The 24,573-nt window shown below is 42.8% G+C and overlaps 1 protein-coding gene across 7 annotated transcripts in view; it reads right to left on the bottom strand.

The window, feature by feature from the left end:
* The window catches only part of PPP1R12B (protein phosphatase 1 regulatory subunit 12B), a 127,429-nt gene that overhangs the window by 101,783 nt on the left and 1,073 nt on the right, over window positions 1-24,573 (bottom strand). The window lies entirely within an intron of this gene.

Below are 24,573 nucleotides of genomic sequence, written 5' to 3' on the forward strand. Positions count from 1 at the left end.
TGTGCAAAGTGCTGCTGTTAAATCAGATTGCTCATGAAACTCCCATTATTAATTATTTTACCAGATTCAGCTCCAATCCAGAAATCAAGTGTTGATACTGTCTTCAAAGCTCTTTATACATGCAGCCCTCCCCTGACATGCTGTCTCCCTCTGTTCTGTCACTGATCCTGATTTCCGTATCTCTTAAGACAAATTAGTAACAAACACCTCTGAGATTCTTCCATACAACTCTACATCCATGGTATGGCATTCTTGCACTGATCTTCAGGACTCTTCTCCATATGTCAGCTTGCCCAGAAAGCCACTCCATTCTTCCATATGGTGAAACAGTTTATATTTCAGATGACAAGATCCTCAGAGCAGGGACCATCTGCAACTGTTTAAAGAGCACCCAACTCTCAACACACAACAGTGCCAGTCAAGTAAAGAAGAGCAACATATATACCATTGGATCACTGCAGTCGGAAAGGACACGAGGAGACTTCTAACCGAAGGTCTCCTGCTCAAGGCAGGATGTACACTGAATTCTCACCAGCTTTCTAGGCTGTGGACATACGTGTATGATACGTATGAGTGTGCATACATGTACATATATACACAGACACTCATTTATTCTTTGTAAATCCAGGGAACTTTACAATGGTGGGGAAGGACTAGTACACACAGATTTGTGTTGTGTTTGCAGCCATTCTGATCCAAAAATGACTCACCTCCATTGTTTAGATGCTTTATTTGCCCAAGCCTCTAACTTTCTCCTCCTGAATGATGTTCTCATGCTGGAAACCTGACCTAGACTCATTTGGGTGTCAGAGGCTGTACCACCCACGAGCTACAAACGATTCTGCATTAGATGTGGGGCAACAAAAGTGGGTTTTGTTCATACAAACCAAGCACACCCCTTCCTAACAAACCAAGCACACCCCTTCCTAACACTACCAGCAGGACTATTTTTGACAAGATCAGACGGGTCCACATCACACTCAAATAGATTAAAAGATTTTCTTCAGGCTAAATGAAGAGCCAGAGAGTTACTGCAGGAATACAGGCCATAAAAAGCACTAAACTAAAAGCAGAACATTCTCTGCGTGCATGCAAATGCAGTCTTGAATTCAACCCGAGACCCCCACAAAAGCATGAGTAGGTTTAAGCCCAGGCCGCCACGGTCCCTCCTGCCCCAGCCATATGTTCCCACACCTTGCCTTGCACAAGATTTATTTCATCCACATTTCCAAAGTGTAAAGAAACAGATGTACCCTGAGGGTGTTGCCTGTCGTAGGTAGGATGTATTACCCCCACAATGCTTGTCCTTTCCCACTGCCTGCAGACCAGCATAAACCCATTTACAACAGGATGAGATGAATCCCACCCTCAGTGACTTACCAGCAGTCACATGAGAAACCTCCAAGAACCAAGATTTACCAGGTCACTCCTTAACCTGAGGCTTGAGATGGTTTTCTTTACCACAACCTTATGCTATATGATTAGTGTAACTAGAGCTTTTTGAGGAGTTTTAGAAACAGTTAAAGAGTTACTGCAAGCCAGAGGATGACATTTACACCAGCAGCAACATTAACTGTTAATACACTGGGCTGGAAGAATTAGCAGGCCAGTTAAGTCATGCTGACACAACACATAGGTCACAGTCAAAGGGATTAAATGACAAGACTTACTTCTCTACTGTTCTCCTATTATAAGTCTAAAATATATGGAACAAGGTTAGCCAGGAGATGAAGGGAGTCAGTCTTCCACTGAATGCAAAGTAAGAGTAAATATATGATGTCAACATATACTGCAAACCAGCCAGCACTCCACAAACAAAGCCCGATGACAGCTGAACAGCATCAGGGTTAAATCTGGAAACACAGAGAGAGGAGTTCACAGAAAACAAAGCAAAAAGCACTCCCAAAATAGCCTTGCAACTGTCACCACTAGCGATTGTCAGCACTGGAAGGTATGACCTTGCCATTCTGTCTCATGATCACAGCTCTACTCTTAAGGGGGCATTTGTCAGAACCAGCACTACCAAAAATTCCACTTCCAAGTGATCCTGTATCTCCAGCAGCACAGATTACACTCGCCAGTGATTTTGGGAACAACAAACAGCTCTCACTGTTGCTCCTCCTTCCCTTCTCTCTCTCCTCAGACCCAGCTTCAGGGTGTCCTTATGGCTACGATATCCTGCACAGGCACTTCTGTACCATGAACTCAGTTTTAAAATCTTTATGCTTTAAAATCCTTGTGCAAATCTAATTCTGACACAATCGTATTAGAATCAGCAGAAAGAGGTAAATTCTGTTTTAAGGAGAGCAGGGGAAAAGGGAGGGAAATGAGATAAAAAGGGTATTATTCATATTCTCATCTGATTAATTAGCTATGTTGCTTCAGTTTTTAACAGCAGTTGAGTCATACTTCTCATGTAAGCAGGAAAAGAGATATGGATTATGTCAGATTTTTCCATTGGAAAAAAACCTAAACCAACTAGAAGTACTCAGCAGTATCCATGCCAGTCATCAAAAGAAACCAACAACAAATCTCTTAGAATGATTAGCACAACAAAAAACCCAGTAGAGCACAAGGGAAGAGAGGAATACGTGCAAAGGCATAATTATTTCGTGAACGTAGCACTTTCAAGATGAAATAGCAGCATGAAATGTCAGGTGGAGAACTGCTTTCAATAGAAACCACATTTTGAAACTCTCCACGCCTTCATATATGTGCTGGGGACATCAATTTATTTAAAAGGAGGTAGATGTAAGTATCTGTTGCACTAGACTATAGATGGCTTAGCTAAGTGTCTGTGAAATTCTTTATAATTATCAGGACTTCTGCTTTAGCTATGCAGCCATAGTATTGGCAGTGAATGCTGAAGCACCACGCTTCACTTCACCACTGGCTGGTACTTTATCTGTGTTCACCGAGGTAGCCCTCGGCACGCCAAAGCCTCCAACTCTGCTTCTTTAGGATGAACAGGAACCACCGCTGTAAAGAAAGAAAAGGTCAGCTGGACACCCGCACACTCCGTGTTACTGAAATGGGAAGAAAGCTAAATTGCCCTGCTTTTACTTCTGCTAGGACGATAGGCATAAGCACGCTGGATTGATGCCTTTTTGCCCCTCGTTTAACATTTCTAATCAAATAGCACTTTGGCAAATCTAGGAAGATCAGCAAGGACCACAGATATAAGTATTTCACTATACAAAGAGCCACGGGGCCCTTATGCCAACCCTTTCAGCCTTGTATTGTTTGAGCTCCCATGTGTCCAGCAACCTACACTTACTTCACCTCATTCAGACGGGACCCAATACAGTGATTTTCCACTTCCATAGTGCTTTTCCTCTGCTGTCGATAGACTGGTTTGCCATTTGCATTCACAGCCCAGAACACATAGCTTTAAACTAGAGACAGGCCATGTGGGACTGACTTTAAAATCCAATCTAGATTATCATTTTACTCCCTCTCTTTTCATCATCTTCACCCCCCTAATTCCAACATGATTTTTAATACCCATTATTTCAACAGCAGTTGAAGGCTAATACTTTGTACCATCTGAGAAGAGCTTGAAATGAGTCCAGTACTTGATAAGCTGCCAACACTAAAAATAAAGTCTTTCTGTCACTAAAAAGCAGGGACTGCCAGTTTTCTAATGGTGTAGAGCAGCATTAGCTTTTCAAGTCTCACCAGTTTAGTCATTCTGACCACTAAGTATGTCATTTCTCTCCCACTCAGCCAGTGCTCTCTGGCACTGGATCAAGACAGTATATAAAAAAATCCCACCCTTAAATTACTGAAATTTTAGTTCCTGCCTGAAATAACTCTACAGTTCATTATTAGAAAGCTCACAAGCATTTCACTCCTGTGTGGAAAATGGAAATTTAGCTACTGCAGGTTTGCTGAGCAGAGAAATGTTCTGCTAACAACCCCCTTGTTCTGCAGCTCTACAGGTGCTACCCCAGTATTTAACACAATTCCTAAAGGCACTTTTACAATGCAAGCAAAATATATATATGCTGTTTCTGCCGTCAGCCGTATTACATAAACATATTCTAAATTTCCAAGATGCAATCTTGGATCAGCTTCAGCCAAACCGGAGCCCAGGACTGACACTCGTGCCATCGTCTTGAACAGCCACTGGAGGCTGCAGAGCAGTGTGGTAAGGCCAATGCCAAACAAAGACTAACCTTGTCAATAATAGGGAAAAAAAACCCAAACAAAACACAAAACCACTTTTTGGTCCACTTGCAAGGTTTCTCCACTCACACTTGCTAGAAGGGTGAAATGGGGTAGGAAGGCAAGGCAGGGCCACTCTGTGCTCCAGCAAACAATCCTCAATGGGAAGAGTTTCTCTAGGTCTTCCAACTGGTCAGAGACATGGAAAACCAGCTGCAAATGATTTTAGCTCCAACTTGGCAAACTAAAGGTGAGATTTGTGTTACCTAACTATAGACCTCAAAGACAGACAGAGAAATCTCTGCTGGTCACTTCAGTCTGTCTTTAGTCTCTCCCATGGTAGGATTTTGCAGCAAGCTCTGCTGGCTGAAGGTAGGGCTGGCTTCATCCTGCCCTGTCTTACACCTGGCCAGCAGACCCTCTCCCCCAGCAAGGGGCACTGATACTCACTGGATACCCCACTAAACAGATCCAGGAGCTAAACTGGCTCACAGTGGGACCAGACAAGCACTCACACTGGTATGAAAAGCATATGACAAGAGCAGCAGGAAGGGCAGGACTGACACAGTCTTAAGCTGCTGCATAATCATTCACTTGGACATCTTTCTTATGTCAAGACAGACAACTCATGCTGCATATGGCTCAGGGAAAAACTTTTTTTCAACAGAGAAAGCAACAAAGTCACCCCAGGGACAGTATTGCTTTCACAGAAATCAGCTCTTCCTTACAGACCCCAAAGCTCATGTACGGGAACCATGAGCTCCTGCAAATGCCAAGAAGCGCCCAATTACCACTAAGTAAGGGCAAAGATGATGAAAACAGTGCCTATATGCAGAAACACTTCAACACGACTGCAAATGAAAAAAAGACAAAATTCTTTTAGTGGATTCATAGACGGTTTATTCAGACCCATAGTATCAGGCCCTTGTTTTTTGTGCACATCACTGTCTTGCAATCACATCAGGTTTTGTTTCGTGATCTGAATCTCATATTTGTGGCCATAAAAGAAGTTGGTTTATAAACATACACTCAATAATTCTACTTATTCATTCTCACTGCCAGCCCTGCAGTGCCTGGGAAAATTTAAATTTTCTTCTTTGCGCTTACACATTCAGGTAGCTAAATGTCACCTGAGTATCAGTCCCTCATGCTCCCAGGGGCTCAGCAAAATCATCACTAGACAGACATGTAGCAGCTTGCTCAGTCATTTTCCAGTCCTGTGCAATTCAGAGCCTTCACATTCAAATAAGCAAGTGTTTTTCCTGAGTTTTGCCATTCTTTTTGCCTGCTACTTGAACAAGAAACTGGTATCCACCATGGCTCAACTGCCATGAAGTGTCATCATTCCCAGCAGAAAAAGGCTCCATGTCAATCACAAGGCACAGAATTTTCTTCGAAGTGTAACCAAGAAAGGAGCAGTCAAAGAAGGTGTTGGATAAAGAAATCTTTCTAAAAAGAAAGTGATTCCACATTTCTTCCTGACAGGACCATAGCTGAGACTTTGCCAGCATTTCTGTTTCCAGTGCAATCACTTGGATTTGCATCACATCAAACAGGAAATGTTTTATTTTAAATGCTAACGAAACCTTGATATAATTTGCTATTACAGCAGAAGTTAAGCTATATATTTTCTTAAAACATAACAAAAAACCCCCATCTAAACACAACAATTTAAGGTCTGGACTGTGGCTGGCATTTTTAGAGTGGTAGATGAAGTAGAATATAGGAGTCCACAGTCCTGTGACAGAATCTGCACATCTCTTCAGTAACAAACTTTTCAAGAAATCCTAATACTGGAAAAAGATCTGTGCTCAATATATGTCTGTGAATCTGATTCATGTGACTTTTCAAATGTCAACTACATTTTCAGGCTGAGTTCATTTGAAATTGCCTTTAGTCACAGGAAAAAAAAGCAGAAAAAAAGAAAAAAATAATCAATCGACCCTATTAGGGCTGCTCAATCTACAGGAAAGTGTCTGTTGTTTTGTTTGTTGTTGGTTTTTTTTTTTTTAATCCTGTGGGAAACAAACTAAAGCAAATCTTAGCATGGCCATAGTAACATCATTCCCTGATGGCTTCTGAGCGTATCACCCTCATGCTGCCATCAGCAGTCCAGAGGTCAAGGCCTCTGTTCTGGTGATGTCCACGGAAAAAGAGAGGTGGTGCTGAGAACAAGCGATCTGTTAAAGAAAACGACCTGTAGAATACGGTCACTGAAGAGCGACAAGTGCTGTTTGAACGACAGTTCTTTGCTAGAGCCTTGCACAGACGCTTTCATAGAGTAACTGAGGATGCTGCCACGCACTGAACGCCTGTCAGCATGACACCAGATACCCTGCTAGTTTGAAAGATGGACACAACTAAGGTGTCAACTTTCCCCAGTGACATTAATGTTGTTTTGAGTCTAATCAAGAACTGCGGTCTCTGTGATCAAAGAAATACAGACCTGATACAAACTTACATGTTTTCATGAGAGTAATGTAAACCCAGTTACTTTCTCTGACACCACGCACATGCCCTGCATGGTTTAGATACCGGCAGCCCAGCGTGAACTCCCGACTGAGTGCTCTGTCAGGACTTTTAAAGTGTCACACAGCCCTGGCTAGCAGATGCCGAAAAAAGGACGTAGCCAGAAATGGGCAGAGCAATGAACGTACACCCCAAAGGGAGGAGTGATGGGGGAGAGCGAGCTCTCCACCTCCGTAACTACCATTTACAGAAGCAGCAGCCAGGCAGACTGACTAGGTTTACAGGTGAAACTACAGCAATTACTCATCCTTAAAGTAAAACAAACCCCGGTGGAAGCCCAGCGAGAGGATGGTGATTTCCATGTTTATTGCACTGTGCCACCTGGGCATTAGTGTGCCTCACAGGTGGGCAGCACAGGCAATTCTCAGAAACAAAGTACCACAGCCTGGATGGTGAACAGGAGAAACGTAGGAGAGGACAAGGTCTGTTGACAAAGCCCAGCTGTCAGAGCCATGAAACAGCCTCACTTCTGAACAGATCAATCCACTTCTGCTGAAGAGGGAAGAGAAGCAAAGAACATCATGCAGGAGGACTTTCAGAGGTATCACAATGCAGCCCCATCCCCATGCCAGCTGTGAAGGGAAAGGAAGAGCTCACAGGAGGAAGCAATGAGCTGATGGTTGGGAGAACAGTCCTGCAGATGGATCTGTTTGGCTGGGAACACGACTGCATGTCCCCAAGACCACAAGCATACCCCTGGTTGTGGGCTGGGTTCCCAGCTTGAAGGAAGAGCTAGGCCATGAGCAACTGATTTCATGATCAGGCATCCAGACAGATGGGTGGTGGTAACCACGGACTGTGTGGTGACTTAACTGCTGGGGGCACAGACAGACAGGAGAGGCTCTAGAAACAAAATGGCCTGTGTTAGAAAATAGGACAGGAGGACTTCTTGGGTATCACTCTTGGAAATCACGTCACGGCTACGTGTAGCACCAGACAAATGGACAAGCGGCAAGTGTCCCCATGTGTGGCTGAGAAGATGGAAAGGAGGAGCCAGGGGAAGTGAGAAACCCCTGGAATAGGGAAAGGGAGAGATCTTATCAAACCCAAAAAGATCCAAGCTGATGGTGCTTACACTAGCGGATGGTATAATACACAATAGCAGATGCATGGGAAATTGTGATATTTTGGAAGAGAGCAACCAAGGCTTTTACAGAGGGAAGCCATACGACAAAGCTACTGGAGTCCTTGGAAGGGTAAATAAGCACAAAGGCAAGGGAGCTCCAGGTGATACAATCCACAGAGACTTCCTAAAGGCCCCTCCAGGCCTCTCACCAAGGCTCCTAAAGACACTGAATTACACAGATAAGAGGGAAGATCCTTGCACCATTAAACATATTTTCATGATGGGGAGACAAGAACATGCGACAGATTTTCTTCCTGGAGATCTCTGTAGAAATCTTTCCTGAAGTCTGCCTCACCAAATGTATTAAATAAACAATCTGGAAAAGGAAATGATTAGTGAGGTGACAAAGTTTACTGATGAAACTATTCAAGAGGGCAAAGAAAAGGACAAACCTGAAGAAGAATCTTACAATACTGAGCAACTGGTGATAAAATGGCAGGTGAAATTCAATGCAGATAACTGTAGAGTGAATCACAGGCAAAAGATACACCTCATGTCATACAATGAAATGAAAGGCTCTGAGCTTATTACTGCCATTCAGGAAAAAGCTCTTAGGATTATATCAAATAGCTGTAGGAAAATATCAGCTCCAAGCTCAGAAATCAAAGCAAATTCTAGAAATTATTTGGAATGCAACAAAACAAAACAGAAAATATCATTAGACTCTTATGAAATGGTGCACTAGATTTTCAGTATGGTAAGAATTTCTAGTCTCCACAACTAAAAAAAGATGTGGTAGACATGAATTAGAAAAAGTTTAATTTTAAAAAATGGAAAAAAAAAAAAAAAACTAAATAAATTTCCTCCTTTTCCAAAGGCATTTCTTATGGATTTCTGTGGAATCACAAATACAGTTTATACTATTTGTAGGGCACCACAGACACAAACAATGCTTTGGGAAGAAAAAAAAAAACCAAACCTGGCTAAAGAAGAATTCAGAAAGATAAAAAGAGAACAAGTTGTAAAAGGTTTGGGGAAAACAGGATACTCTCTCTCCACTGGCTCCATCCTCTGCTGTAACCTCGACCCACTGCAGCTGTACCAGCAGGGACTCGGTCTATAGAAAAGCTCAGGATTCAGCACAGACTGCAAAACCTTGAGCCTGTGTAAACACTCGTCTGAAAGTCTCATCAGCACAGACTAACAAGGCCCAGCTCTGTTCCTCCCATTCCACAAAAACGTAGAAACAGAGATCACGTTTTACCGGTGTGAGATGAAACCCAAGGGGAGAAGGTGGAGAGCTCCAGGGAACAGAACCCAAACTCAGCATTCCTGACAAACGTCCTTACAACAAAGCAAAGTGGGAAAAGTCCTACACTTAGTGGGGAGGCATCTAAAAGCAAAACAAGGACAAAAAGGACACAGCATCAGAGCGAATCACTCACTAGATATCCTCTCAAGACAGGCTGGGCCGAACGCAGCCCAACCACTGTGCCACTGTGTGACAGGTCTCATCCATGTGAGGACAACTCCACTCCCGCCAGGTCTCAGCCTCTACGGTCAACACACCATGTTGGCTCTGACAGCTCCCACGCTGCAGGGAGCGTGCTGCTTGCTTAGGGTCTTAACCTTTCAAAGCAACATTTACTAAATATATTGTTATGGCATTAATGATTTATACCATTACTTCTAATTTTGCTTTACCATCCCCTCATCTCCATCCCCACTTGGGTAATTAAGGCTTGGCTGAATGGGGTGGGGTGCTGCTGAAGGAGAAAGCAAATCTCGTTCTGGAATACATTACAGACAACTGCTGAAGAAAATTATTCCTGAGCTGGAGAGATCTCCACTTAAGTATCACCTTCAATTTGAAAGCAACATACTCCTAAGAAGCCCAGAGGAGAACAACAAGGCTCACTGCAAGTTTAGAAGACATCAACTAGTTGGAAAGGTTAAGTAAAACCAGCTTTACTGTATCTAAGTAAAAGAAAAAAAAAAAGTTTGAGGAGAACAGAGTCTCCCACTAGTGGGAAGGCTGTTATGAAAGGGAAAGCAACTTCAACCAGAGGAAAACAAAGAATTCAGTTTCATTTAGAAGAAAGCGGAATCGGGTCAAACACTGGGAAATGCTTCTTAACTGCTCAGCTTGCCAGGAGCTGGAGCAGGCTTCCAGGGGAGGTGCAGACGAGCTCTTTGTGAAGATGTTTAGGAACAGATTAGTTAACTGTCTTTTGGAAAAAGCTCTGATAAACCTGGTCACGCCTTAGTGCCGAGGACTGGACCAGAGGGTCTTCCATGACCTCTCTCAGCCACACATCCGTAACTCTACAACTCAGACTGTCCTCGCCACTGAGACAGCACAGAGCGGCCCTTCTCAGACAGGTCTGAGAAAGAGCAAGTGACAAAAAGCCAGACAAATGGTAAAGGAAGAAATGCAGCTTTCTGCATCATACAACTGAAGGAGAACTATCAAAGCACTGCTCAAAGAAGCCAAAAGATCAGGAAAGCAGCTTAGATAGACTGGAGAAGGGGTGAGTGGTTCGAGTAACTGAGACCAGGCCATAGCAACAAATAAATAAAAAAAAAAGAGAAAAAGCTGGTAGCTTTGTGAAAACAGGTGTCCCTGAATCTCCAAGATTCTGAGGGTTCCATCACCACAGCACTGTATTTTAGAAGATAACCCTGGAATCAGATCACATTAAAATGTCTTATTTTCCCCTAATGCAGCAGTTCTTGTTTTGGACAGGGCTTGAATTTTTAAGTCACTAGCACAATTTGCAGGAAGCTGGGCATAATGTCAGCACATGGATTCCCTCCCAATGACTACAATCAATTCTTTGTTCCTTGTCCACTTTCTGCAACGTTGAACAATTTTCTTAAAGATTAACAGCACCTAAACTAAATGGAAAAGAATGGATTTTGTGGACCAACTGAGTTGTAGACTGAAAACAAGCCAGTACTTGAAATAGCTATAAGACAATATTTGGCCATAAGCACAGGGCTCCTTCTATAGCAGCTATTAATAAGGGATCAAAAATAACTCATGCAATATGCTCTGAAGTTTAAACCTTGGCTCTGCAGGCATACAGGTTGGCACGCTCCTGAAGTCTCTCATCAAGAGACGGACAAATTTACCACTTATCTTTTTCAGCATGAGGGAATGCTTGTTCAGAATAACTCAAGTGATATCAATTTAAAAGACAAACCATTTAGGGCTGCGAAGGTCAAATTCTGCTTGTCAGTCATCCAAGAAAGAAAAGAAAAGCTACTGCAAACCACGAAGTAAAGATCATCCTTCGCAAGAATAGCTAGATACTGTGTTCAGTCAGATATATTAACTCAGGCTACTACAAGCCAGGAATAGAAAAAGGCTCAAAAACTTGTGGATTAGAAGGTGATATCCCATACATATAGATATTCTTTCTTCTAGTTTAGAGGACACTATGAAATATAATCTTCATGCCACTGCAGCAATTCAATAAAATTGCCTTATTAAATATAAAGCATAATTTCCCACCATTTATGCAATACAGTGCTACTTAGCCTTCTAAAAATTGCTGGATTTTAATTTTAAAACTATTGCTTTAACATTTGAGAAGGTATGTGGCCTTATTAATTCTTACTTATCTTATTTTCTCTTTTTGACTCTAATCTGTAATAAATAATGCCTTAATTATTCTTTATATCATAGAGGGAATTTCCCTGCCACACCATCCTAGAGCCTGACAATCTGTAGCTTAATTTAGAGAGTTAGAATTTATACCCATCAAGCAGTTTCTGAACATATATAAGCTTTTGGCACGAACTATATCCTAAAGGAACTAGTTCCACAGCTGAATTTTACACCGGATGAAAAAATATTTGCTTTAAAATTCTGATGTCCTTTAATTCTTCCTTGTGGAAAAAATCAAACATTCCTAATCACATCTTACATGTAATTTTGGATACCTCTACCATATCTGTGCTTGTGGCTTTCCACCACTCAGAAAAATGTGGACAGTTTTGATCTTTCCTTGTGTAGAAACCACTCCATAACTTTGATCACCTTGCTGCTATTTCCCGTATCTTTCTACTGACTACATTTTTTTTTTTTTTTGAGATGGCAGAAAGGACTGCACATGCTAATCTACAGATGGGCACAACATGAACTTATGTTGGCTTTATGACTTCTACTTTATTTATTCCTTTCTTAATAATTCCTAATGTTTCATGTTCTTTTTTACCCACTGCAGTACTTCCATGCTATCACATTAAATCCCCAGAAAACCTTTTCCAGCCTGTAACAGCTGGACTGGAATCCACTGTTTCCCTATAAACATTACTTCCCATTTACTGACCAAATTTTGCCAGCCGTTTTATCAACAAATCAGCCAGTATTGTGAAACTCTTCACTGCCAACTTTCATTTTATTATCCTGAATATGCAGCCCATCCACAAACTGTTACCTCTCTTTATTCCCATTTCCATCTCACATTAAGGGCATGCAGAGCAGCACAGACTCTGGAAGAGATGCACAGGATAATTCCCCTTCCTCCTGTAAACTGATCTTTTATTCCTAGCCTTTGTTTTCTCTCTTTCAGGCAGTAATTAATCAACGATAAGATCTCTCTCTATTTCACAACAGCTTTGTTTCTTAGGGTTTCTACAGAGAGACCTTGTCAAAAGCATTTTGGAAATCCAAACACACCACCTCAACCAGATTTCTACTCTCCATATGCTTGTTGACTCTTTTGGGCTTATCATTTCCCAGGTTCTTCTTGGAGTCCTTTTTGCAAACTTGCATCATATGAAGAATTGTCACTTCCCTGGACAAGGACATGGTCCTGCTGCAGGGATGGTCCTCTAGTAGTTGGATTAAGTGATATGTTATACACAACGGATAATAGCTTAGTGGCTTCATATGCCAGTTCCCCCTGAACAAATAGCAACTGGTGCTGAGGACCCAACACTTTTCATTGGTCTGAGCACCTCTGGAACCTCTTTTGTCTGAGCTGAATTTTTATTTTAAGAGATCTTTGTACAGGAAGGACTGAAGGCATGCAGACACAGCACTGCTGAGAAGCAATACAAAACTGTTCAGCACACAATGGCAAAACTGGGACAGATCTGTCATCTGAAACTATTTAGTTGAGTTGTATCCAAGACTCAGATTCTCCCAATACTCCCCAGAAAAAAACCCCCATGGTACTGTGTGCTCCCTGAATACGGCATATATCTATTACAGTGATTTATGATTGAGAGGAGAAAGCACACAGGCCACCCCATAATAAAAGATGATATGTCACAATGAACAATGTATCTTTCTTTCAATTTTGAAATAATTAGGATTTAAATTCCACTGAATCATCACTTTTCAATTTTCTTTATTAAAAGTCCCCCTGCTCCACAGATACAATATGCAGAAGTTTGCCTAAGTTCTATCTGTCTGCAGCAAATACACTCACCCTCATGCACCCCCCTCTCTAAATATATTCCACCTTCCAGTTCCAAGCATACGAGGAAAGACTGAGGAAGATGTGTGTGAACAGGGAAGGGATGCAAAGTCCAGGAGGAGAGGTGCAGATAATCCCACCTGAAGTCGGAAGGCTCATGGACTGAGCCTTTGCGCAGCCACTAACACACCCAGTATCTGAGATGCAGCTCACCTCACACTGGGGATGGTACTTGGATCAAAAATACAGACTCCGAGCAGCCGCAGGGGACTCGCCACCTCTCAGCTTTCCCCCCAAATTAATTAGACTGAGAGAAACTAAGTGACAGAGGGTCTGGGAAGCAAATGGCAGTGGGTTGGCAAGTGACACGTGGACTGGAGACAAGCTCAATAGCTCCAGGGCAGTCCAAAGCCCTGGAGTGGGTTTGGTCCAGAAAGCATCTGGGCCACCCCGGCATGGCACACACACCTAGGGGATGCAGGAGCAGCCAGCACATGGTGGATCTGCCCAAGAACAGCAAACAAACAGGAGTCAGATCCCACGCAGGGCTATCAAAAGGAATACAGAGTAAGAAGTCGTTGAACAGTGTTGTTTGCCTCACCAGTTCCTTCTCCTTCTAGCCAGAGGCTATTCAGCTTGGTCCAAGAGAGGGACTTAAGCTGCCAAAACCTGCTCTGCCCTCACTGCCCTGCTTGCAGAAAGGCTGGTCTACAAACCACGGGAGCTGCTTAGTCCTACCTACCAGCCAGGTTTCCTCACCTGCTGGCAGGAGCAGTTGCTTTGCCTGCACACAGGTTTGGCACTCAAAGCTGCTTCTTAAACCCAGCTCCCCAGGATAGCATCCTTCTGCCGGGCACAGGCTGGTCAGAGGGGGCCCAACAGCCCTGTCTGACTTGTCACAAGTTTGTGTGGGTGATAAGGTTAAGCAGAGCTGGACCCCACGACATGCTTTTTGCAAGGACACAAGCTAAGCCCTGCTGACTTACGGCTGCTCATTCTTGCAGCCAATCCACAGAAACCGTGCAACCATCACTCAGCGGCTGCTTTCAACAGCTACAGCTACTCATCCCCCTCCAGAGCCCAATCCATACCCTAGTGCCTCCTGCACCCCCTTTCCATACTCAGAAGGCACTGAGCAACAGTTAATATTTGAATTGCAGCAGCGATTAAACCAGTAGCTGGACTGAAAGTGAAAAGGGCTCCACGAAAGTGGACTCAAGCCAAAAATGAGAGTTCAGCTTGTTTGACAGCATTTCCTACAGTGTCAGCCATTCTGCACATGGGAGCAGCAAGATGCGTTCTTCGGCAACTGGAAGACAATTGCTAAGCAAGCCCATTCATAAAATGAAGGCAGCCAAGAAAGATAAGATAACACCCTTAGCCTTAAGAGCCACTGATGTCTGTACTGAAAGATGGGTAAGAAGCATTTACCAAAGTGGTAGCAAGAAACAGAAAAATCCCCAGTTATCATCTCCCTTGGGAGATATACCTGGCAGCACTACTTATTGCGTGCCTCCTCCTGAAGAAAAGAGGTCATGACATGCCTTAAAACTGAACTGGTGCTGACAGATAAGCCGTTTTGAATCATTGGTTAAGTCATTGTGCAAGTTTGCACCAAAAAGTAGGGAAGGCATCACAGGTATGAGACGACAGCAATTGCTCACTAACTGTGTTCCTGCAAGACCGAACTCTGAAGGAGTTAAGAGACAAGTCAACTAGAAAGAACCGCTCCTATTTCCCTCCCGGCAGGAACCTCACCTTAAAACTTAAATTTTTTAGAAGGAAAAAAAAAAAAAAGAAAACAGCAAAAAAACAGGGAAATAAGGAAATCAGGAAAACACCGAGGAAAACACCCTAGAAACATTTAGTTTGCTGTGCACAGGAGTGTCTGACAGTCGCTGCGAAGAACTACGGGCAAGTGAGACTGAAGTTTCATGCAGTCCCACAACTACAGAAGTGCTGCAGCCGAGGAGGCTGGTACGACAAAATGGGCACATGCTAGAAGGAACGGACTAAGGACAGTTCCCAGGAAAAGCAGACTGGTCCTGCTAGCTACACTGCACAGCACCAGAGCCCCAACCCAGGGAATAAAGCGGAAGGAATGTCCAGGGATCACTTTAGGGGCCAGGCAGGATGCAGACTCGGCTGAGGACGAAGCTGGCTGATGTCACTGCAAAGTCACTGCCATCTTTCAAAGGTCATGGCGACAAAGGGAGGATCCTGATGACATGCAAACACCACCCATCATGTAAGAAGGATGCAGGGAACTACGGGCCTGTCAGTCCCAACTTAGTTGTCTTAGTAAATCTTCCTGATAGCTATTTCCAGCCACATGCAGGAGGTGGTGGTGACTGGGAACAGCCAGCATGGATTTACCAGTGGCAAATCCTGCCTAACTTGATTGCCCTCCACAATGAGAAGCAGGCTGGGTGGATGATGGGAGAGTGAGCGTGGTACACCTTTGACACCATCTCTGACAGTATTCTTAACAGGCAGATTGGCGAGAGCTGGACTACAGAAGCAGACGATAAGGCGATGGAAAACTGTCTAGAATATCAGGCTCAGAAGGTGATCAGCCGTACAAAGTCCAGCTGGCAGCTGATTACCTGCCATCCCTCAGGGTTGATACTGGGGCCAATATAATTCAATGTCTTTGTTAACAAAGCTGATTAACACCAATTACGGGACAGAGAGCACTCTCAACAAGTTTGCAGATGGTATCAAACTGGTTGGCATGGCTGGGGCAGGAGATCCTTCTCAGAGGGACCTACACAGGCTGGAGAAGTGGCCTGACAGAGAGCTTGTGAAGGTCAGCCAAGGCAAAGGGAAAGTCCTGCTCCTAGGACAGAATAACTCCTTGCAACAACACAGACTGGGGCAACTGGCTGTAAAGCAACACTGCAGAAAAAGACCTACCAGGTTCTCAGGGAGACAGAGCAGACAGATGAGAGGCAGTCAAGGTAACTGCTTTTATGGACTATCAATACAACTCTCTGGAAGAGACTCTGACACACAATGTTGACTTTCTGCTTCTCAAAAGTCTTTGAAACAGTAATTTTGAACACAACTCCTACCTTTCAAAGCTTGTCCATGGTACACAGATTCCCCTAAAAGCTAACAAGACTGATGGGAATACCAGCACACAGTAAGTCGAGCTGGCTGGAACCTGGCGTGGTTCAGTCGGCTTCCTAAGAACATAGTGAGGCAGCACGAAGCAAGACAAGAACTGAAAGCCAACACCAAGTGATGAAACCAGCTTTGAAGGTTTAACCTATATGCTACCTCCTTCAGAATTAAGTCAGTGGCACTTTCTAGCCTTCTCTAGAGAGCACTATTTCAGCTCAGTATTCATAATTCTGCTTGAAATACTTGCTGCAGGTTGCTTAAAAACCACCTCTTGCATCAAAAAAGGAAGATGTTGTGGTAACAGCCTAGGACGTGGCATTTTGCATGTACATCAAGTTGCTTTGAAAGCGTCTTTGCCAGTGTAATAATTTTTGGTAACTGAAAGGCTTATATTAATGCAACATGTAGATCATACCAATAGTACGAACATCACTTGGGATGTTGATTAAAAGACTCAAGCAAGGGCACGTGGCTTGCTAGCACAGGAACTTCTGCTGGCATGATCACACCGCTTTAAAAAAATTAAATCAGACACTTGGCAAGTTCGTAGTGTTTGTATGACTGTCGCAGGTGCAGTTAAACTCCTACCCAGGCTCAGGATAGGCACCTCTTCCTGGACAGGTGTAGGCTGTGCTAATGCAACCAGTTAGCTCAGATGTGGTTGTTATCCCCAAAAACACCAAACCTGTCTGCGCTGGAGAGCATGTCATCTCGCTTACAGAAACCAGAGAGCAAATGCGGTAGAAAAATGGCTTGTTAGATAAAAATTTAGAACATTTCACCCTCCAAAACCACAACAGTGTTTAGGCTATATATTCTGATGATTTCTGTTGGCAGAGGCAGGGTCTCTGTTGATGATGTAACTCAGAGCAGTGTCCTGGCTATACCAAAACAATTAAAGTAAGCCCCATTACTCACAGCCTGCCGGGTCAGAGTTCACCTGCCCCAGCAATCTTCCAAGGGAGAAATCCCTATTAACATGCCTCACACAAAGTATCAAGTTGTCACTCAAGACCAATCCATAATTAGTAATTGTTTTGAGTAAGGCTGACAATTCATATGAACTCAAGTCCTGGAACAGGACGAGAAACCCTGCTTCATACTTTAACTTCAGTACAAAACCACTGCAGCAGTACTCCAGCATGCATCAATTCAAGCACAAAACCCAGTCTGGTTAATTTAGTGCAGTTCCGTGTGCAGGCCCTACCAGCTTCAAGCTGGTGTACATCCGTTTGGGTTACGGTATTATATTTACAGGTCCAAACTAAACAGACATAAGCCAGGTTAGGCCAGCAGAGCCCACACACAAAGTTTCATCAGTTCACTAAATCACTACTAGACTCACCTCTTGCTAAACCAGCAGTTGCATTTAGACAAGGCCTAATACTACAAGTTGTAGCTATCACATGATTTCAGATGTAAAAAAGCATAAAGCTTTGTAACAAAGCCACATTAAGTGTCTAAGACAGTGAGGAATGACAAATTATAAATAGGAGGTGGCTTCAGACAGATTCCAGAAATGGATGGTGAGCAATCACTGTGGCAAATCAATGCTCCGGCTCAGAGTATCAGAGAGGGGCCAGGTTTAGTTTTACCCTGAAAAGGCAGTGACACATAAAAAGGCTAATGGCAGGTGGTCATTCTGCATTCTGTACATTTCACAAAGATTTACGAGCAAGGCTGAATGCTGGAAAAGCAATGCTGAAAGTGCTTGTGTCCCTCTGCAAGGTCAGCTTATTGTATTATGGAAACATTTCTGGTGAGACTTAGAAGTTAAGACTCTTCTATTTTTTTTTCAGCTACAGGAAACAAGCTACTAAGAAAAAACAGCATTAAAAAAATTCACACCATTTACTCTTAAAGAGTGAATTTCCAGTTATTTTCAGATGAGCAAAGACTATATTTGAGAGCTTAAAGCTGGAAGGAGACTGATCTTTCAAAAATTTAACATGAAAATATTTAACAAGAGTGCACACAGATTTATTTTCTAAAATACTAGTCATTTGTAAGTACTGTACATTGTAATTATTACGAATGAATGCTGTCATGAGAAACTGCGTAGGTGTCTGATTCAAGAATTTTGATGTTCATGATTGTCAACAGCTTGATGAGGAAAAAAAAAAAAGAGGCCTGACTCTCGGGATTCAGCTGTCAGCAGTGCACGATATCATTCTCACTAGCCTGGGAATCTAGAAAAGCTAATTTCCACTGGAAAACACGTTCTAAGAATTAAGTATTTAAGAACGGTCCTGTCCCACCACAGTAAGAGACGCATCTCTGGAGTGAAGGGAGGAAATAAAATTTGGCACCTATAAGCTGTGCAGGTTGGAGCTCCACCACACAGTCATACTTTGAAAAGCTCCACCAGAGCAGGCAGATCACATCGCCCTCCATTTTCAAGTTGACAGCAGCTTGAAATGTTTCTCTGCACAGGCCTGTATGGACTACACTCACCGTGAAGTTGTTCTTAAATCCATTCATGCTGAAGTGCCCCATAAAAATAAGCACCTAAATCCCCACCAAAGCGTTCCCTCAAAATTCTTATAAACTGAAATTTTCCCACTAAGGCATATTGAACACCTCCTCCTGCGAGCTGCACCTTTCACGCCCGTGCAGATCAGTTTGCTGCAGCCCAATAAAGGAGATTGCAGGGACAGCTGTTGCACCTCCCTTCAGAAGGACAGCTGAAAATAAACTGCAGACTCAGATCCCAGGATTTATACTGGGCACCTTCACGCTGGGGCCATACCATTATCACTAGGTCAAACAGTTCACTCATTTAGAGAGCTTGCAACTGGAGGGTGGGGGCTGCTATTCCCCTGAAAGGGTCAGGGGTTTTCGCTCAATTTTTTATCCGAGCCCTGTGCAAAAATACAATTTTTTAAAAAGCAGAGCAGACATTTCAGAGTACTTAATGCTCCCCCTGCCCTCATTTGTATTCAAAAGTTAGAAAGAAAAAAAAAAATTCTCAATTTATACAACCACTTACATAATACTCCCCTCTCCAAACCTTCTTAAAAAGACTGTTCTAATATGCACAGTCTGACAGGCCTTTTTGACTTATGGTATATAATAATCCTCAATTGAGAGCTAGCATACCAACTCAAAAGTCTTATATTTTAGTATTAGTCAGATATTATCTCAGTATATTACAACACACAGCACTTAAGATGTCTCACAAGCCCCACAGTACCTAATCTGAATTCTAAGTCTCTAAACCTGTTTGTAATAGAAACAGCTCCCAGCCCCTAACACACACCGTTAAAATAAGCAAGAGGCATTATAAATTGCAAAAATAATACTAGGATGACGGTAGTTTCATCTAGGTTACAGCTGAGAGAGTTCTGCTCACAAACGTTGCCTTTAATGCTTCAGCAGGTTTCAGCCATGCCAACAGGAGCTGCAAGACACCGCTCTGGAACAGCGACCGTTCCAGGCACTGCATTCATTGCTCATTCCTGCATTTTTTGCTGAGCTGGCTTTCAATCTTATCAAACAATGTTGATTCAGACAAGTATGCAGCATGAAAGACTTGTCTCCATCTCTAATGCAGGCCCAAGAATTTTATTTGCAAAAGTCAGAGAGCTTTCAGCATATATTAAGTGTAACAAGGGTTCCCTAAAATACCTTCGCTCCCCAAAGGAGATTTCCACGTGGGGCCAGAGCTCTGGACTGCACAGCAGCACTGCTGTAGAGATGAGAACTTTTCCACAGACAGCACTAAGGACCAGGGTCATCACTTCTGGCTGCTGCCATACAGGAAGTTGTAGCTGAAAATCCTATCAGCTCACTTGCTTGTTTATGGGGAGCAACAGAGCTTGACTCATCTAATCACTAGATAGGATAAACAGAGGCTGAGGAAGGAAACGATGAAGATGCACATTTCCCATCACAAATATCCATCTACTTACTAAAACAGAGTAGGTTTGCTCCCAGCATCCAGTAGCTGAGGGAATGCTGTGGTTGGCTTCAGTTTCCAGAAGCCTAACTAACCCGTGGAGAAACTGCCCCCAACCAGAACAAACGGAGACTGTGAGGAGCAGCACTTCTCCAAGGCTCTAACTCATTTCAGTTCAAGGTTAGTTTGTTTAGTCTAGAGTTAATTCTGCCCACTTAGGAGATTGTTTTGTAATAGAGATGCAAGGGACAGACAATTGAACTAACCCACAGGGACAAAACATCAAGCCAAAAAAGGGACTGAGTAAGACAAAAGCAAGAAAATAAAAGCATTAGGTTGGCAAAACAGCACTTCAGATTTTAACTAGCTTTGTCCAATAAATTCCTAGTGTATTGTAGGTAGTTTCCAAGCTTTCTCACCTTATTGAGTATATACTATTTTATTCCCATTTATAAGTGAAACACAAAAAAATATTTCACTTACCCTAGTGATAAACCCTATTTTTAACAGTGTCATATTTCAGTTTGATGAGCAGCGTTAAATACAGTGCAAACAGCTTGCAACTTCTATTTTCATTGGCAGAAGCATACCTTTGGAAAGAAACTTTGCAGAGTGCGGTGGAAAAGGTATATGACTCTCCCTAGATAACCTTCTCTTCCTAGGATTAATGTATTTTTAGACAATGCAGCCACCCAATCTTAAAAAATGCAGCCTGATGTATGACACTATCATCACCCATTAAAAGGTCAGATGCTAAACTACCTTCAAGTACAGCTGTGATGTCCCAAACATATGTGCACGTAGTACCTGCATACTTCATTCAAGAGATTTCATGTCACCGTGCGTTGTGTGGGATCCTCACATTTCAAGACACAAACTAGCTTTTACCTTTTGGTGATTAAGAAACTTCTCCTAGAAGCTGTTGCCGTATGAGCACTCCGTGTGGGTAACGACTGTCGGACCTATCTCAGTTATCCCGTAAAACAAACCCAGGCTGCTTCAGCCACTGCTGCAGTTCCAACCCTTTGCTCCATGCTCTCTAGCAGTGATGTCCGAGCTAGAAAAAAACACCAATCCACATTGGAGTCCTCTCTTTCCTCCCCTCAGTCTCCCAGATTTTGTTCTGGTGTTAGCACCTCGATGGTTCTTCCAACAGCCTCCAGACTGCTGCGGTTAGGGCGAGTGGTTTGTAATGTGTTAGCCCTGGCTTTGGTTTTTGGACTGTCCAAAAATTCTGCTGCCTTCTGCTTTGCTAGGACTGCACACAACATTTGGAAGTGAGTAAAGGGCCAAATTTGCTGAGCGGCAACCAAAAACTGACCAGCCTTAGTTTGACATGGATGCTGCTTTATGAAGCTCTGAAGAGCACCTACAGCATGCCTGCAGTTTTACAGCTCAGAAGCAGGAAAAACTTAAACTGGGACTGCCAGAGAGGTCACAGCTTCCACTGTGCAAAGTACCTCACTTCTCATGAAGCAGCTTCGGAATCACCACAGGTGCCCAGCACCTGAAAATAAGCCAAAAGCAAGTGCCAAGCTACTTTAAGAGTACTGTAAATGACAGAAACTCAGGAGTTATTTCATGAGCAACTCACTTCTCCATAGAACGGGAAGAAGGGAAACAGCGGGTAAATCAAAGGGCAGACAATCAATCTTTTCTGTTGTCATTGTTCGTGAACCAGTCCGTTTTTAAAGACAAACAAGCACTGCCTATTACATTTGGAAATGCCTTCCCAACTAGAAGCATCAGAATTTTTTTCCCTTAAGACTCAATTTTCATAAAAGTTCACTCTTTGGTTCCACCTGTTGCTCAGGAGGAAGAGAGAGCATTTCATGCCCACTTCTCACCAACTGCAAACACAGAAGTTCAGCTGCGACCGATAGTTTGTTTCACCTACTAGTAGCCGTTTTCTTGGTGATTTCTAAATGTTCACTCACACTTAGCTAGTATCTCCCTTTCCATTCTGCATTAGACACAAGGCCATTGCCAAAAATATACTATATTCAATGAATTTAGTTAATCACTGAAAATATGGGGTTGATGTTCATCCAGAAGCAATTTGCAGGCACTGAGGTAAAGACACGTGTATAACTGAAGCCACGATACAGATGACAGACCCTGGCCTGTGGCGTAGCTTTAGCTGCACCTGATCCCTCCAAAGAGGGGGACGACACAAGCTGGAGGCTCAGAAACACCACTTGTCATTTAAAAGGTTATTTTCAAAATACAGCTTCATAGATATAAATAGCAAAGACAGCTTCTCACCCCGCAAGTACACAATGGTTCTTAGTCATAGTGGCCCAGATACTAAAGAAAGTGTGACTTTACCTTTGTTGAATGCCATGCAACATTTGGGGCCACTTCAAACAAACTAACCAAATTCGTAAGATGGGTCTTAGGTTTTGTAGAAGCAGATGTCGACTCTGATAAAGTAAGTCAATTGACTTTGTTAAGCTTTCCACTACCTGAAAAGACATTTGCTTGGACAGAGCAAATCTAGCTTAATATTATTTAGCCAAAGAAAAAAAAATTTTACCCAATCTTTCCTTCAGCAAAGCAAACTCTTTTCAATGTGTAGGATTTCCTTCCTCACTGCATGGCCGTTTGGTTTTACAAGTATTAAACGAGAGCAGACGGTCACTACCATCTGCCCCACACTCACAGTGTTATGTTGCTAATACTAAGAGAAGTTATTTAAAAAACCCTCACATGTGCTACCTTCATTTCATTTGTCAACCAGCACTCGACGCTCAACCTAACTGGACCTCACCTGACACTTTACCATAGACAGTCCCATTTCCCAAGTAATATGAAAACAAACATATTTTGGACATGTTCAATGATAAGGAACTCAGAACAACCTCTTCAACCATGATAATAAACATTTTCACCTGACACAGATTTATAGATTCAAGACATACAATGAAACTCTGACAAATCAGTGTTTGCTCCATTTGGGTGTGCAAGAACATATCAGCACTCAGCACTCTTCGGTGTTGTCCGAGATATGCAGAGGAGAAAATGCTAATACATCAACAGGACATTGGAACAAAGCTTTTATTAAATTCAAAGTAAGGTCAACCTCCCTTCCTGTAAAGTTTCTGAGGAAACATTTCACGTAAGAGACTTGCTTGTACAGCTAGCATCTGCTTGACTACTCACTCATCTAAAAGCTCTTCCAAGTATCAAGCCCTAGGTGTCACTGCTCAATGTTACCCAATACTTAGCTCCTAAGACACAACTCTTTACGTATTCAGAAATACATCTGCACCCTGCTTGTCAATACATGGCTTGTCATATATTCAAGAAGTTTGACCTTGCAGAGATAATCACCCATTGTCTGACGAGTGTAATGCATTTCACGTTATGCTTTTGGCCAAGCGTCACGTTCTGTACATCAGCAATACCCGGATACTTCTGAAGAGATCATAATCAATCCTGGGTGGAAAGCCCTCAGGAAGTCATCCCAGCTCTACCATACTTCTATCCACCTTAGATTCAGCCTTCTTCCTTGTCAAAATGCTTTCAATAACCAGCTTTTCAGTAACTGGCTCTTACTAGTGTCCATACAATTATTTATCAGATGATAAATGTATCCATGTTCTATTGGAGATTACTTAAGCAGTGTAACTTATTTGCTATTCCTATTAGAAAAAAAGCTGAGCTATTACAAAGTTCACTGCTTTGCCAGCTGAAGTCTTATTCAACCTGATGGTCCGTAAGCGCCTGTGCTCTTTGCTTCATAACTTATTTTTGGAACTCCAGAACAAAATGAATAAATATCACTGCCCGTTGTTCACCGACAGCCATGAGCAAGCGAGCCTGTGAACCGAGCTTGTAAATGTCCCAAATGCTTCAGTTCAATAATACCAGCCCAGCACAGACGAAAGCCTAATCAACTCAATTACTGTCCTGCTATTTGTGCTATTAAAGCATTATTCTTTACAAACACATTATTTCCAGATGTTATTCCTGGACTGTGCTTCTTTTCCCGGTCCTGTTGCTACACTACATGCTTAATCTACAAGATCTCGAGCTTAGAAAATTTTCTTCCTGAGGCTGGCCCAGATTCAAATCAGATTCATTTCACTGACCAGATGCAACAATCTGGGACGCTTTCACATGCCCTGCTAAATTCTCAATCAGTCTTAGATAGCAACAGGTTTCCCAATATTAAAGGGTAGCAATTTCACATGCTCCCTTACATTCCTGTTCATTTACACAGCGACAGCAAAAGCTACGGATGAAACACAGCACATGTTTCTAGACAGGCAAGGCTTTACCACTCTGAAGCTAACTTCTGCGATCACTTTTGTATGATCTTCTGCACATTTGGATGAATATTAATAGAATCT

The sequence above is a fragment of the Strix aluco genome, chromosome 25 (assembly GCF_031877795.1).
Source record: "Strix aluco isolate bStrAlu1 chromosome 25, bStrAlu1.hap1, whole genome shotgun sequence".
NCBI classification, from domain to species: Eukaryota; Metazoa; Chordata; class Aves; order Strigiformes; family Strigidae; genus Strix; species Strix aluco.